General features: G+C 37.5%; 1 protein-coding gene across 1 annotated transcript in view; it reads right to left on the reverse strand.

Moving 5' to 3' along the window:
- LOC145671329 (glycoprotein-N-acetylgalactosamine 3-beta-galactosyltransferase 1-like) overlaps positions 1–16256 on the reverse strand; it is a 301114-nt gene extending 284858 nt beyond the window's left edge. Inside the window, exon 1 of the mRNA XM_081740334.1 lies at positions 16148–16256. The gene's annotated coding sequence lies outside the window, so the exon portion shown is untranslated. The remainder of the gene's footprint in view (positions 1–16147) is intronic.
- Between the last annotated feature and the right edge of the window lie 414 nt (positions 16257–16670).

Consider the following 16670-nt stretch of genomic DNA (forward strand, 5'->3'; position numbering starts at 1 on the left):
CGCAAAATAAAATTGCCTCAAATCGAAACTATAACCCCCCATATAAACTTTAAAACGTTATTTTTGATCATATCTTTAATATTAAAGAATAGGCATTTTGCCTAACACCCGGTCTATAATAATAATAATAATAATAATAATAATAATAATAATAATAATAATAATAATAATAATAATATCCCCTCCCCCCTAAGCTGCATCTTCAAAGTGAAATGATAAAAAGCTTCCCAGCCCGAACTTCATCTAAGTTGAAAATTTGATCGAGATCGGTCCGGTGTTCAACAGTTATGCATAATCACTTTCAATTTTATATATTAGATGATAATAATATGTGATGCACATACATAACAAGAAACTGTCATTATAGGGAAGTAAAAAATGCACTATCGTTAACTGCCGCAAAAACTAACCTTCTATGTATATAATTAACCTAATTTTTTCTACGCTGGCAGCATTTGATACATAAAAAAAAAGAAAAGAAAAGAAAGAAATTAGAACTGAAAAAGTGCATGAGGAATAAAGCGAGCGCATTACCTTCAACAGGATATGAGGAAGGTCAGATTCAAAAAATGTTACATATATTACGAATCTTTTCGAGGAAGTAATTTTGTTGTGATCGGTTTTCATTTTCCTTTTAAACTCTAGTTGTTAGTAGTATTCCTCATGAAACAATATAAGAAATAAGGTTTCTCGTCTCACTTCGTAAATTTTTGTGGACCTCGTCTCGTCACTTCTCTAGTTTTTCCTTGTCTAGTTTGGCAATTCCATACCTTATTTTATTTTCTCAATTTCTTCTAGAAGTTATCAGAATTCTTCTCTCTCATAAGGGTCTGCGGATTATGTGACATAACATTTAAACTATATCTACAGGGCGTTACAAAAATTGTCACAATATTTTGAGCATAGATTCCTGGCATACATTACATACACAATTAATTATAATGTCACTAATACATGGTGTTCATTGAGCAAAACACTTCAAACAATAAGGATTCATCTTAGACTGGAGAAATGGTTATCCTTAGTTTTTCATTACAAAATTTTCAAATATTTGGTCTAGGAATTAATTCGTGCGGTTGGTACGCACACATTGAAGCTGTAGTACAAACACAAAATACATAAATACCTTAAGAAAAATATTGTCCATCGCTAGCCACCACTTTCGCCCATCTGTCAGGCAATGTACGGATTCCGTGGCGAAAGAAGTCCTCATCCTTGGAAGCGATCCAGTCAGAGACCCATGTTTCGATATCTTCTGAAGAAGTAAACCGCTGTCCAATCAAATCGTTGTTCATGCAATCGAACAAGTAGTAGTCCGAAGGAGCAACGTCTGGTGAATACGGCGGGTGGGGTAAAACTTCCCATCCGACATTTTCTAAATAGGTTTTGACCGGTTTTGCGACATGTGGGCGAGCGTTATCATGTTGAACAATAAGTTTATCATGTCTGTTCTCCCATTCTGGTCGTGTTCTGGCCAGAGCTTGCTTCAAACGCATTAATTGTCGTCGATAACGTTCTCCATTCATAGTTTCACCCGGTTGCAGCAGCTCATAGTACACCACACCTTTCATATCCCACCATATGCACAGCATAACCTTTGCACAGTGAATATCTCGTTTTGGTTGTGATGGACCTGGTTCACCTGGTTTCACCCAGCCCTTTTTTCGTTTAGGGTTCTCGTAATGGATCCACTTCTCATCACCCGTAATAATTCGATGCAGAAACCCCTTTCTGCTCTGTCGTTGAAGCAGCAATTCGCAAATGGTTTTTCGTCTTTCAACGTCTCTGTCTTTCAATTCATGTGGAACCCAATGTGACATCTTTTGAATCATTCCCATGGCTTTCAAGCGTTTGGAGACTGTTGTTTGATCAACGCCTAATGCTGCTGCAAGTTGTTCCTGCGTTTGACACGAATCCTGCTCGAGCAATACTGTCAATTCTTCGTCTTGAAATTTTTTTGGCTGTCCAGCTTGCTCTTGGTCTGCCAAGCCGAAATCACCACTTCTAAACCGTGCAAACCACTTCTGACACGTTCGCTCAGCTAGAGCATGGTCACCATACACTTCCACCAAAATACGATGACTTTCAGTCGCACTTTTCTGCATGTTAAAGTAATGCAGCAGGATAGGGATGCGCTCGAGTCGAGACATGTCTCGAATCTCGACTCGAATTTTCGAGTCGAGACACGAGTCGAGTCGAGACGTCTCTTAAAAATCTCGACTCGACTCGAATGTCTCGAAAATCTTTCTATAATTTTTAATATTATTTTGAAGAAAGTATTCACTCAGAAACAGCCTTGAAACCAATTCCAGCTTTTATTCCTTTAGAAAGGTACAGAACGCATAAAATTAATAGTTAATCTTAAAGATCAAGATTTAATTTTCAGCTCAATTCAGTTAATTAGAGCTAATAGTTAATGTCGTTGTATTTGGTTGTACTGTAAATATAATGATAATAATAATAATAATTGATTATCTAGTTTGTATAAAACTATTATCCGTAGTCTAAATCTAGTTTGTATAAAACTATTGCGATAAAGTGAACTTCATAAATTCTCTGAATGAGCAGTTGGTAGTCTATAGTAATTTAGCATAGTTATAATTATTGTGTTTTCGTTCCCATGAACGCAATAGGGTTACGTAACTTCTGGATTATTCGCTTGCCCAACTATTCTGAGGCTTTAATATGTTGCAGCATATCACGAGCTACGGATAATATATAATGTAACATTTGTTGTACAGCGGGGGACACTTCTAAATGGTACACCTTAGCCGTAAATCACCATATGGCTGTACCATTTAGAAGTGTCCCCCGCTGTACATCACATATTATGATACGAGACTATTTTACATAGTATATCTTATCTAATATAAATAAAATAAAGAGTTTGTTTGTGTGTTTGTCTGTCTGTCTGTGCGACCTGGGGATCAGACGAGTGAACCGAGAGTTCCCAAAATTTGGTCACGGGTACCTTAGTCCAGGCCCCAGATCAAGACGAAGCGTTTTTTTTTAATTTCGAACCAGGGGGGTCTCGGGGGGGACGTTTACTGGGTCCGACCTGGGGACCAGACAAGTTGACCGAGAGTTACCAATTTTGGTCACGGATACCTTGGTCCAGGTCCCAGTCTAAGGCGAAGCGTTTGTGTCAAAATTGGAACCAGGGGGTCTCAGGGGGGCGTTTAGCGAGACATGTAATAAAAGTAATCCAAATTGATCGACATTAGTGTCAAATCCATAGTTTTCACGGTCGCTGAGATCAATGGTGACACTTCCATCAGCGATGACTTGCAAATTCAGCTACTACTGTATGCGGGCCGGGTGTCAGCGGGTGAGGAATACCGAGACATGTATAAATAGCCCATATTGATTGATACTAGTGTCAAATCCTTAGTTTTCGCGGCCACTGAAATGAATGGTGATACTTCCACAGGTGTTGACTTCCAAATACAGCCCCCATGCGAAGAATGGGTATATTAAGCTAGTATTACAATAAATGGACTGCTTGGATGCCAAGAACTAGTACAGATAAGTACCATCCACTTCTATGAATAGGTATTTTTTAAGAGGATTTTTGTAAACACTAAGTTATAAAACAATGAACTACATACAGTAGTTATGGTTTTGGTTCCCAACATAAAAGAAATATGGATTGTTCATGAGATATTGAACTTCAACTTTTACTCCTGGAAAATTTCAATTTTGGAGTTAGGCCACTTGGCATGAAAGCAGTTCACTGTAAGATAAATACATTCCGCACATTAGTAACATAGTTGTTCAAGGGCCTTCGATTTCCATCCTCTCAAATGAAAGCTGAATGATTGCTTGATACATGCTGACTATATAGGAGAAATAGTGTATTAAGTTTTCGAGCTTTGGTGCGTATCCGTATTTACACTCTGATATAACTTTAAGTTCACACTCAAATCGAGCTAATTGTTTAATGCATTTCGAAAGCTTTTGTTTTTATGCAGCTCATTAAGGAATATCTATTTCATAATCGTAACATTTATGTACTAAGAAACTATGAACGTAAAGTGGACTCGACCTAGCCCCGTGGCCGCTGTAACTCAGTGGCACAGCTCTCACCCTTGGTGTGTGAGGACTCTGATTCTGTGTGTGTGTGTGAACTCCGCGGCTAGTGTATGCGTACAGAGTCGGAAGCGGTATGTATTGTTTATACTACTTACAACGTTACCCCCCACATAAAATATAAATTCACCCTTTCTCCCTTCTCTTTTTCGAATACAATGAACCGACTCTTTTGCTGAAGAACGATGCTAAAAGAAAATTGAAACATCTGTGTCTAAACTTTCTTTGAAGCGCAGTCTTTTGTATTTGTAAGGTTTTGCGAGTGTTTTCGAGATAGCCAAATTTTTACCATGGACTCCTGCTGCGAACTGACCGTGAGTTAACACCCGATCTCGCTGTGCTCAATTTCTCTCGCACACGTGAAATGGGTTTGTTGTTTCCAAAACAAATAGGAAGTTACCTTGTGCTTTTGCATTTCTGCACGCACACAGGTACCATTGTTGTTTTAATGATCAGAAGAAATATCAAAACCATCCGATATATATGATACAAAACAGCTAACAGAGGGAGGCAAAGATAAAAGTAAGCCTATACCAAGTTTTCCGCGTGGTACCATTATGGAGAATAAATATTTGATAAAGTCACGTAGATGCGCTTAAACCTATTCCATCTGGTCTCATCAATTTCTCAGGAGAATACGTACAACATATGTCCAAATTCCATATATACTCTTTCTAAACTAATGAGTAAACTCATTAAGAACACCAACTGATATCAATAAACAGGAAAGAAAACAATACTTTATACTTCTATCATTTGGTACACATCTCTATGAAGCACAGCTTGTTTCTTTTTGAAATAGCTCCTTCGTGTCACAGCTGTGGTTAGTTTTGTTTTGTGTTAGGATGAAAGAGAGAAATGCAACATTTGCTTCGAGGTGAAGTTATATATATTATTAAGATGAGCGGTGATAAGCGAGGTTTAACAAAGAGTGCCTTTCGGATGCACAATTTAACGGGTAGTTGCAGTCCGTGTTGAGAATCGAACCAAAGCTATGTAAGACATGTTAATATTGAGCTCTTTTGTGGTAAAAGTGAACTTCAGAAACACACAAAAGACTTGAAACATCAAGCTAATGTAAAGCAATTGAAAAATAGCCTACCTATCGCTGCATTTTTTCTGTGGCTAGAAACATGCAGTGTGTAGCAACAAGAATCGTGTTAAGGACTTTTTTTTCGAACATAACATTCCCTTCCACACCATAAAAGACAATATAATGTTTGTTAAAAGAAAGTGCACATAATATTTTTAAATTTTGTTTGTGATCCTATCATGCACAATTATAAATAACGCCTTTCATACTACGAGAATGAGTTCAACTATACGTCATGGCCCCTCTAAAGCGGGGCCGCGGTAGCTCAGTGGTAGATCGTTCACCTCTGGTGCTTGGGGACCCTGGTTCGATCCCAGCTCGTACCAAGTGAACTTTGTGGTGGACAAACACCGTGTGCGTGGGTTTCCTCGGGGTTCTTCCGTTCCTCCCACTTTCTTCATTCCACGATTTCACTAATTTCTCATCATCACCCCTCTCCTTTAGCCTAACCGGCATAACCGTGGGACGTAAAACTCAAAGATTTCACTTCATTTTTTCCCTCGAAAGCGATATCTTTCAAAATTATTTATTGTTAGATATTGTAAATTTACGGTATCTATTTTAGTGGACGGGAAATTTTGCATCTAATCGGATAATTTCATGGCTTCTAACAGGAATTCGCAGTTACGAAATTTGCATCACTGTCTTTTGAAAGGATGCCTAGAAAAAATACTACTAGAAAATAACTGAAAACACAAAATGGATTTGATAGCCAAATTCACGTCATCTTGGTGCGTCATCATTTTTCTTTAAATATTTGTATTTAGTATTAGATTAGAGTTTAGTGTCCCTTTCAGCATCAAGGCTATATGAGACGTGAACTTACAAATTAACGTGGGTTCAGAACCACAGGAGTTCCCATCGGAAATCGAACCTAGGTCTCCCGCACCAAAGACGCGTACGCTAATCATTTGGACAAGGGTGTTCGATATTTAGTAATGTGTACATAAAGTTGTGAGTTGAGTTGATTTTGAGTTTAACGTCCCGTTCAGCAGCGAGGCTATATGAGACGTGGACCTACTGATTAACGTGGAATCCGAACCACATGAGCTCCCACCGGGAATCGAACCCGGGACTCCCACGCCAAAGGCGCGTACGCTAACCGCTTAGCCACGGAGGAGCTCCATAAAGTTGTGAAATTGCGCTTGTATAATGGAATGCAATTCCTTCTACTGACATAAACCTTCACAATACTTAGCTGGACAAAGTATCTTTAAAAAGAAAATGTCACTCTTTATGTTTCAGTTCCTGGTTCGACTGAAGGATGGAACAAATTGCAATGAGCGTTTTTGGATCCTATTTTGTGTAGCTGATTCATCATAAACTTGGTATTTGATACGGATATGAACTATTACACTTATTTGGTGTTTATTTCTAAATAATAAGTCCTAATACAATTTCATAAAGTTGTAATTCTTCTTTAGTTTGTATCACTTTACACAATGACAAATCCAAAAGGTGTGTTGTATCGGTGCAGTACCAGTTTTTCACGTTTTTCAAAATGTTCCAAAACCCAAAGAATAATCTTTAATTTCTGATATTTTAGTCGTCACAAATTACAATTTTATAATGTAGTCAATGTTTATAATTACTGGGCAGTTGGGCGTTTAAACTAATGACATCATAATAAAGTCAAAACCCTAATTTTGAGTTGAATTGATTCTGATTTTAACGTCCCGTTCAGCAGCGAGGCTATGCGAGCGTGCGAGACGTGGACCTACTGATTAACGTGGAATCCGAACCTCATGAACTCCCACCGGGAATCAAGCCCAGGTTTCCCACGCCAAAGGCAAGTATGCTAACCGTTAGCCACGAAGGAGCTCCGCCATAATTTTAGTAGGCGATAAGAAATATCTCGCCAGTGCTTTTACAATAAATAAAATTTTATAAGTATTAAAGAATAGTGGTAAGAGATTTTATAATAGCTCTTTTATTTATGAGATATGAGTATTTTGAAAAAAACAACAACTAAAGAATAGGTTGGCGGAACCACAAAAGACTCGTAAAATAAACTTTCTTATAAATACATACGCACCTTACTCACCTTTTATAATTGCTATGCTTACGTTCTCCATAAAAACAGAAATTCTCTTTTAGTGATATTTTACACAAGATCATGAAGTGGGTTCAAATTTAATTAAAGGCAAAATACAATACAATAATCCACAAATATTGCCTCAAGTGAATTTAAAGATTTCTAAACACTAGTGCGAAACCGGGCTCTGCCGTTGCGATCGATTTACAGGTCTTGAGACGAAAGTAAGAAGGGTCTTACGCACACAGTAAGTAAAAACAATTAATATGCCGGTAGCTTTCCCCCAAATGGGTGTATCTTAAAACTAATCTCACCATTATTTTTCTAATTAAATTCTAGCCCGAAATTATGTATCATATTACCCTATTCCCATTTTGAAAACTTGACCTTAATTCAAAATGGTGGATTTCAAGATGGCTGCCATCAAGGTCATATCTACCATACGACTTCCCCCCAGGACTTATATGTATCCACATGGTTTTTCTTCACTTTTCTTCATTAACGCTCCGTTTACAAAGGGTAGTAAGGGACTTCTGTAGTAATCTCTAATAACCACATCACAACTCTTAAAAGTTAATTTAAAAAAAAAATAGAAAACATGCACCATGGCAAAAATTTGTCATCACAAGTAATGATGCATACATGCCTTCTATCAGCAAAATAAGTTTCATTGAAATTGGAGCCGGACATTTGAGTGATGTCCCTTGTGGGATGTGATTGAACGTGACGTCAGAACACATCGCCCCCCTTTCCGGAATTTACGGGAATTAGGTGACTGAGTGAGCACATGTGGTGCCAGCTCTCTCCAGCGACCTATCAAGGATCATTGCGTGTATGCCAAGACGTGTCGCCGTTTTTATCCATGCCAAAAGTCGACATACTGACAATTAGGTAGGTAGTCATGATGGTCTGGCTGATGTGTGCGTATATTTTAACTCGTACATTTTGTCTCGACTCGAATTTCGAGACGTCTCGACTCGAATTCGAGTCGAGTCGAGACAGAGACTGTCGAGTCGAGACAACATTTTCTCGAGACGAGTCGAGACAGGCTTAAATCTCGACTAGACTCGACTCGAATGCATCCCTACAGCAGGACACCCCGCAAAAACACTTTATCAGGCACAAATTGCGCCATGTTCACTTAACTACAAACTGGTGTTGTTGACGCTTTAATCCACTGCCCTATACTACGAACGATACGCGATAACAGGGGTTTGCAACACATGTGTGGATACACGGAACTGTGGGACGCTCCGTTCGTTGCGCCATCTCTTGTCCACCCGCACGAATTAATTCCTAGACCAAATATATCAGAATAAACACCGGGACTGGTGGCAGAGTCCTGCTACAAGCTCTCTTGGAGATAGTGATAAGGAGTGTGTCTTATACTGTGAGAACTGATCTTCATGATTATCTGTGCATCCACCAAATGCACCGGATTTAAGCCCTGGCCGTGGTCTGGATATAGAAAAAGTTCATACGCACCTGTGGTCGGAAGTGCATAGTTCCGTAGTTATAGGCTGCCAAAAACGTGAAAAAATTAACTTTAAAGGTCCATAGTCCCATTACTATAGGACCTATCGTAGTTGGGTCAAGACATCATTGAGGAACTAGTATGTGAACTATCCAAATATCCATCTTTCAGAACCGTCGGTCCTTACACAATCATTCTTAGAAAGGCTGTTTGCAAGTACGAGATCACTCTCCACATACCTCTCAAAAAGTTGATGTGCAAGCACTGGAGCATTCTTAAACACGAATATTTGGATAGTTCACATACCAGTTATTCAATGATGTCTTAGGTCGATAGGTCTCATAGTAGTGGAGCTATGAACTTTTAAAGTTCATTTGTTTCACATTTTCGGCACCATATGACTAAGAAAATATCAACTTTTGAAGACAGGTCTATATGAACTCTTTTTTCTTATTTTCATGTGAGGAATCTGTTCCCAAAATATTGTGATACACTTTTATAACACCCTGTATTATTAGACTATATCATGTAACAACTTCCGTATCCTTAAATGTTGATGGATCTTCTTCATTATGTTTGTCGAATCACTTTATCAAATAACAGCTTTTCTAGTAAACAACGTAACACTAAAGTTGTAGGCCCATTTGAGAACTAAGACTTGGATGAACTTGTGATGCCCACAAGACTCGAAAAATGTCTTTCGTTCCGTTGCTTATCTCGCCTCGAATTTAAAAATGTACTTCTCGTCTCATTTTCCAGACGAAACATTTCTTGTTTGGTAGGCAACACTAGTTGTTGGTGCGGAGCAGAGATATCTAAAGTCGCGAGAACTTCCTCATAGTTAGGGTAGTGAGAGTTGGAAATTAAAAAGTACATTCGCGGCTTTGAAACTCTTGTTCCTCAGTGCTCAAATTCTATGATTGACTGCGAGGTTCAATGAGCCTCACTGAGGTCTGCAAGCGGGATATCCATGCAAAACTAATCCCTCTTGTCTGTTGCATTGGACACCATGTTTCAATAGTCGAGCAGTCGTCTGTGGTGCAAGGGGTTCCTGGTTCGACCACAGACCGTGAGTTCGTGATGGGCAACATCATGTTCGTGGGATCTCCAGTTACCTCCCGCATTCTCATTTCACCAATGACTTCAGAATCATTCACATTCATAGATAATTCTTCTTCTTTAATTTAAAGGGCATAACCGTAAACGTAAAACATTTCTATTTGTTCCAATTCTATCTAATTTTAAATAATATTTAATGTGCCTTCTTTGTGACTAGAGAAATAACCACAGTCATTCGACTAAAATCCGTGAAAAATTAGAAGTCGATTTCGATGCTATACGGAGTAGTGATTTTGATGCTATAGTGCTTTCCAACTATCTTCAGTTGAAATCGATCAAGAAAATGCAATGGAGCTCGCAGTAGTATCCATTCTCTTCAAATTCACCACTCTTCCTTTCCAAAAAATGGTGTCCAGATTCCCCCCCCCCCAAAAAAAAGATGGAATTACTATACTGATATGCAGGGCGGATCTAACACGGGGCCGGAGGCATAGGCTCCCCAGTTTTTTGAGTGTCAAAAATAACTGAAGCTATATTTATATATTTTTGAAAGTTTATAGTAAACTCAGATATACCAATCATAGTCTGAATTCCGGTTTCCCCCCCCCCCCTCCCAGTTTTTATCTTCTAGATCCGCCGTAAGAGGATAGATTTGGTAGCCTGTGTCCCCTTCTTTTTAAACGGAAAAATTCCAGATCCGTTTACGCCTCTTTCCACAATTTTGTCCTTTGAGTGAAAACAGAGTGCATTCTTTGCTTTAGACAATTAAATATGTTAAAACTTAATTCATGCTAAGTTCTGTTTCCGTCAGTATGACTTATTAAAGTTCACTTAGCTTTAGAGGACGGCACCTACTATTGACAGCTCATGAACAGCTCATTCTATAACCACACCACGGCCAGGGCTTAAATCCGGTGCATTTGGTGGATGCACAGATAATCATGAAGATCAGTTCTCACAGTATAAGACACACTCCTTATCACTATCTCCAAGAGAGCTTGGAGCAGGACTCTGCGACCAGCCCCGGTGTTTATTCCTGATATATTAGAAAATTTTGTAATGAAAAACTAAGGACAACCATTTCTCCAGTCTAGGATGAATCTTTATTGTTCGAAGTGTTTTGCTCAATGAACACCATATATCACTGACATTATAATTAATTATGTATGTAATGTATTTCTTTATTGCATACTGAATGCAAGAAAAAAGAAAACACTGATCATACATGAATTAGAAACTCCAAGGCCGGAAGTAGGCTCAATCTTGCAAATGGTGCAAGATTTTGAAAAAAATAATCGAGAAAATCTCCCCTTTAATGGTATTCCTTGCCGATTTTCATGAAGACGTCTTTCACTTATGTCTGTACAGGGATATGTACAGATGTTTTGAGGAATGACAAGGAGATTCATGCTCATATGTGAATGGTGCGCGGAGTAGAGAGCGCAGGTTCGGCTAATCTATATATTAAAATGCTAGGTTTATATGTTTGTCCCCAATCTTTTCGACAATGAGATCTCGAAAACCACACGTGCTAGAAACGTGCCGTTTTCACTGGTCGATTCCAAGTTTTGTGTAGATTGTTCAGTTCTCATTCAAATTTTCAAAAACTGCGTTGTTATTGTTTTACTCAACATTTATGGGCCGTTTTGAAATCTTTGAGTTTTACGTCCCAAGATTATGCCGGTTAGGCTAAAGGAGACGGTGATGATGAGAGATGAGTGAAATGGTGGAATGAAGAAAGTGAGAGGAAACGGGAGAACCCCGAGAAAACCCACGAGCACGGTATTTGTCCACCACAAAGTTCACTTGGCGGGGGCTGGGAAGGGCCGTCTTGAGCACATAAAATTAACATTGTTGCAGGCCGAAACTACGGTGTTAGGTAACCAGTACGAGAAATTACGTATGGCGGGTTAACGGACATTGCAGGCGCTTTGCTTAATCTGATGGCAAAACGTATTGCATGCTGGCAACTTGAAAGCTTCAAGAGACGCAATGAGGCGTACTTGGACGGATATGGATTTATTAGAAAAAATATTTCCACTTGATATCTTGTTACTTCTACAAATTTGCTACAAACTCACCCCAACATCTATACATAGCGATTCACTTCCTTGTGAGTCTCCTATGCTTTATTTGTATGAGTAAGGAGACATGCACAGTGGGAAGGAGACGCATGGTCATAACAGAACGATGCGCTGAGTAGACAGTGCAGGTTCAGCTAGTTATTTTGTTATAAAAAAATCCAAGAACCAAAATCAGAAACGAGACAGTCAAAAATCACGTGAAAATTTGTTTTAAGAAGAGAAGCTACGTCATGAGCTTATTCAGATCACCGAGAGAAAATAATGACAAACGCCGTGGTGGTACTTACAAATGGAGGGTTACAAAAGGACAACAGTATAATGCTACCGCTTTGTAGTATGCAGGGTTGGCAAAAACCATGGATTTTATTTAAAAAAAAAAAAAAAGGTTCTTTTTGTTTAAACCCGTTTTTTTTGGTTTAAATAACTTGCTCCATGTATTTATATTACATTTGGACAGAAATGAGTTTGTTTCGCCTTGGTGTTATCATGCAACAACAGGGTTTGCTGGAAGGGGTCACATAAGCGTAAAAAGGAATCCAAACCGCTTCTCGGTTTACATCCGAGAGAAATTGTTCTCCATTTGGACTCGAAACCGGGACTAATAGGCCACAAATGCGATGAGTGTGCCGACTTACTCACGGACTCCTGATAAAAATAGGTTGTACTGATCTTGACATACTCGTTAATATAATCGTTAAGAGTAATCTCAGAAGGACAAAAGATAAACAATTGCACAAGTGAAACCATTATACAGAATTATATATAAATCGGGAAATTACTGCCTTAGCCATTAGGAAAATCCTGTTATTACTTTAAATGCAAAGCAATAGCGGAAAAATTCCGTTATTGCTTGGCATGTAAAATTTTATGATCAACGTATCAGTACGCTAAAAGTGAGGAATTAAATTAGGAATTTGGTATGTAGATATCATTCAATTAAATTAAAACTGAAAGCCAAATCCAAGCTAATGTTGGAAGCTACATAGGCAGTAGATAAATTTTGCCAATTTCTATCAATACATTTAAGCAACCGTGGCTTTTTTTTTTTTTTTTTTTTTTTTTTAATAAGATAACAAGCACTCAGGCATACAATTTGGTTTCGTTTTGTATGTATAGGCTTAACATTCTTATATTATACCGAGGTTATCAGGGAGAAGACTCGCTTAAAGTGACATCCGAACCGCTACTTGGTTCACACTTGAAAGAAGGGTTATAGTTCGACCGAGAATCGAACATGGGACGCCTGATTAAAAGGTGAAAAGGAGATAAAACTAATGTAGATGGTATGATATGTGGAAACGTCACCATGAAGTTCATACGATTTAAAGCATTTTTCGTTCTTTTTTTCTTTTGGTTTAAACTAGTTTTTTTTTGTGTGTGTGTGTGTGTGAAAAAACCAGCTGGTTTAAACCACCTCTGGTTTAAATCAACCAACCCTGATAGCATGTGTTTATAATTGCTGGTAACAGTGATGTCAATTTGTGGGGATAATCCCATTTTGTAGGATTTTCTGACACTAGTTACTCGAAAAGAAATAAGAGAATTTTCGCCGGAATTGAAAGCAAATATGGGGTTTTTCATCGACAAGAACAAAATTCTCTATGGGTGAAAAGTAGTCCAATGATTCCACAATAATCTTCAATCAGTGCTAAATGTCAAATTTTGTTACCTGAAAATGCATGTCAATGCAGAAGTAACTCGTGATTCTCTAGAAAGAAGCTGGAGTAAGTATAAATTGTGCTGTGGTATTTTTAAATACAAAGAATATAATTAACGGGAAAAAAAAATAAAGTGCAAAATGAGAAAGGGTACTAGAACTTTAATCGGTAGTCGTTTTTGTGTAGAACGCTTTCGAACCAACTTCGAAAGCGTTCTACACAAAACGATTCCCGAATAAAGTTCTAGTACCCTTACGCTCATCACAACATGATGACACAATGGAATCACGTAAATACTAAATATAACGATAAAATATATTTGTTTTCGCCAGCATTTTCGACTGTCTCTTTCAATTAAGAAAGAAAAAAGTTATCAACCACTTGATAAACGTACAAGATCAAAATTTACGAGCAGATTACTCAAACATTGAAGAAAATATCTGACATACAATAGTTTCATTTTTCTTTTTGTTTATTTCTTAATTTTGTAATTACTATAGCGTGGAAAATTCAAGAGCAAAATGGGAATTTCTGCCTCTCGAGATGGGATTTTATGACGTTTCCGGCTGGCATAACTGGATGGTAAAGCACAGTACAAGCCTCTGTGGAATACTTGTGATGGGAAGGTTCTAGAACACAGGTCCCTCTATACAGATTAGTAGCTAAGTTGGTTCCGTTCTGTACCAAAATTTAATATTTAATTTTCATAGTATTGCCGAGCGAGCCTTAACGAGTGAAGGTGGGTTAAAGCCCCGCAGGGCAAGTGCTTTTTGTCTTTATTACAGATAAATGAGAAGGGAGGCCTGTGTTCTAGAACAACACAACATGCGTGCTTCCCAATGTCAATTCTTTTCCTGTTTTGATCCCAGCATAGTAACGTATTGCCTTCTCGACAAAGTGATGCCATGTTGTGAAAAATCTTATAGTATAATAATAGTAAATTATGTTTGTTTTAGTACGATTAAAATGATTATATTATAGACTGATATTGTGTATTAAAGGGTTATTGTAAGATCTAAAAAAAAACTAACAAAATCTTAAAATTTCTAAAAATTACAAATACACATTGAACATACGCCGGTTTTTACGCTATCGCAATTTTCGACATTCCTGTGTTCCTCATACAAGAAATTACCCACATTTTCTGCAGCTAACACCTAGGCCCCTATACATGAAGCAAAATTAGAAACGAACTGACACATCAAAACTACCGATACATGGAAATTTGTGTTGAAAAGATTTGTAACGCCACGGGCTAATTAAGATTGCTGACGCTTGCTTATACACCCAAAGGGAAAATCCCTGTTTATTTTTTAACTTGATGATTTGTTCTTACGGTTGACTTTTGTGTTATTTGTCCCGTCTGCCTACGAATATCAACTACGATGCTTAAAAAAAAAAAAAAAAAAAATCCAAATTTCTATCTGTCGGTCTATTCTCAATCTGCACTATTTTTTTTAAACCGAAAAAAGTACAGCTCAACTTACTGCGGTAAATGCATTAGCATCATAACTAGAACCCATGTTCTTGATTACACCTGAGATATGACATACTCAATATTAAATTTGAAAATTGAATTTCTCTCTGCTAACATTACAAATTGTAATGTCTTATTATCTTTCTACATGTTTTTAAAAATCCAATAATGACAAATTTAATTTCTCACAATGAGAATTTCACTCGATTTGTATGACATATAAAATAAATACCATTGACACGTATGTAGGAATTTATTTCGGCGGGGGGGGGGGAAGGGATTCAAAGCTTTTGGAGATCCAAATTCAATATGAAAATAAATTATATTAAAATATGTAAAATCGGCTAAATTTACAGAAAAGTCGTACTTCGGGGGGCCCAGATTCAGTAGCGTCATTTCAGATTTGGCTTGGAGGGGGCAAGACCCCTTGATAAAAGTAAAATTTCGCGTTTTCACTTACTACTATTCTATTGATAAAATCTATATAAATCTCAAACTCATGGGGAGTAAATTCCCCTCCCTGCCCCCCCTAATGACGCCCCTGTACGGACTCTCATGAGCCACCCCTGCGTATGTCCCTGCCTGGAAACGTTAAATGGTTTGACCTCACACAGAAAATATGGGTTGGGTCTAAAGCTAAAAGGATCTGTAGGCCAATATCACGTCTCGGTGTTTGAAACGCCCGGTATAATAAGTGTGATTCCTACCATCTTCCAACTATGAAGACAAAATAGTAGGTTACTTTTCGCCATACCTTATGCTCGTTTCTTGGAGAGACAAACAAAAAAAGACTATTTAACAAATAGATGATATTGATCTTCATACATATTCTTTCCATATTTTATTATATTTGATAATGTTTCAATTTGTAGTTTGTTTTCCTTCCGTGCAGGCATTCATATATCATGTAAAACGATAAATACTGTCTCAAGGTGTGAATAACTGAATGAACATTATCTTATAATTGAGTGTGTAATATTAATTTTTAATAACAAATTGAATTCACACAATAATAACAAAATTCCTCTATAAATGTATCATCACACATATATACATGCTTGACTGTCAGATTTGTAAACATCTTTCCCTACATACTGATAATATCGATTTTACAATGAACCGTAATTGCTCATGCAGATAAAAGCACTAAAATTGTAAAGTGGATTTATTATACATACCAATGTCAAATTTAAAGTAATAAATCACTTGAATCCTCACTTGCACGACCCAGGCACTGGCACACTACAAACAAATGCGCTGCGCTCTCTTCTGTTCAAACTTCCAAGCCAGTGTTGCCAACAAGTTAATACAAAAAGACGCTAAATTGGAGATGAAATGACTCCAATTTTGGGTGAAAAGTCGCTAAAAAATTGCGTGGAATTTTGCCTCTTTCATATATATATATATATATATATATATATATATATATATATATATATATATATGTGTGTGTGTGTGTGTGTGTGTGTATGTGTAAGATACGTAATCAATTCAAGCCATAGTACTATCTACGCTACAAGAACGTATATGAAAGATTCAAAGACATATATAACTAACAGTAATTTCACTTTTATATATTTTAACTTTATGATCTATTTTGCTTCAACAAAATCAAAAATGAATTTAGAAAAACGAGCAAAATTAAAGGTCTTAAAAAATCTTGGTCTAAAAGGTCTACTCACGCTTCTACAGATAATCTGT

The sequence above is a fragment of the Thermobia domestica genome, chromosome 15, assembly GCF_964235325.1.
Source record: "Thermobia domestica chromosome 15, izTheDome1.hap1.1, whole genome shotgun sequence".
NCBI classification, from domain to species: domain Eukaryota; kingdom Metazoa; phylum Arthropoda; class Insecta; order Zygentoma; family Lepismatidae; genus Thermobia; species Thermobia domestica.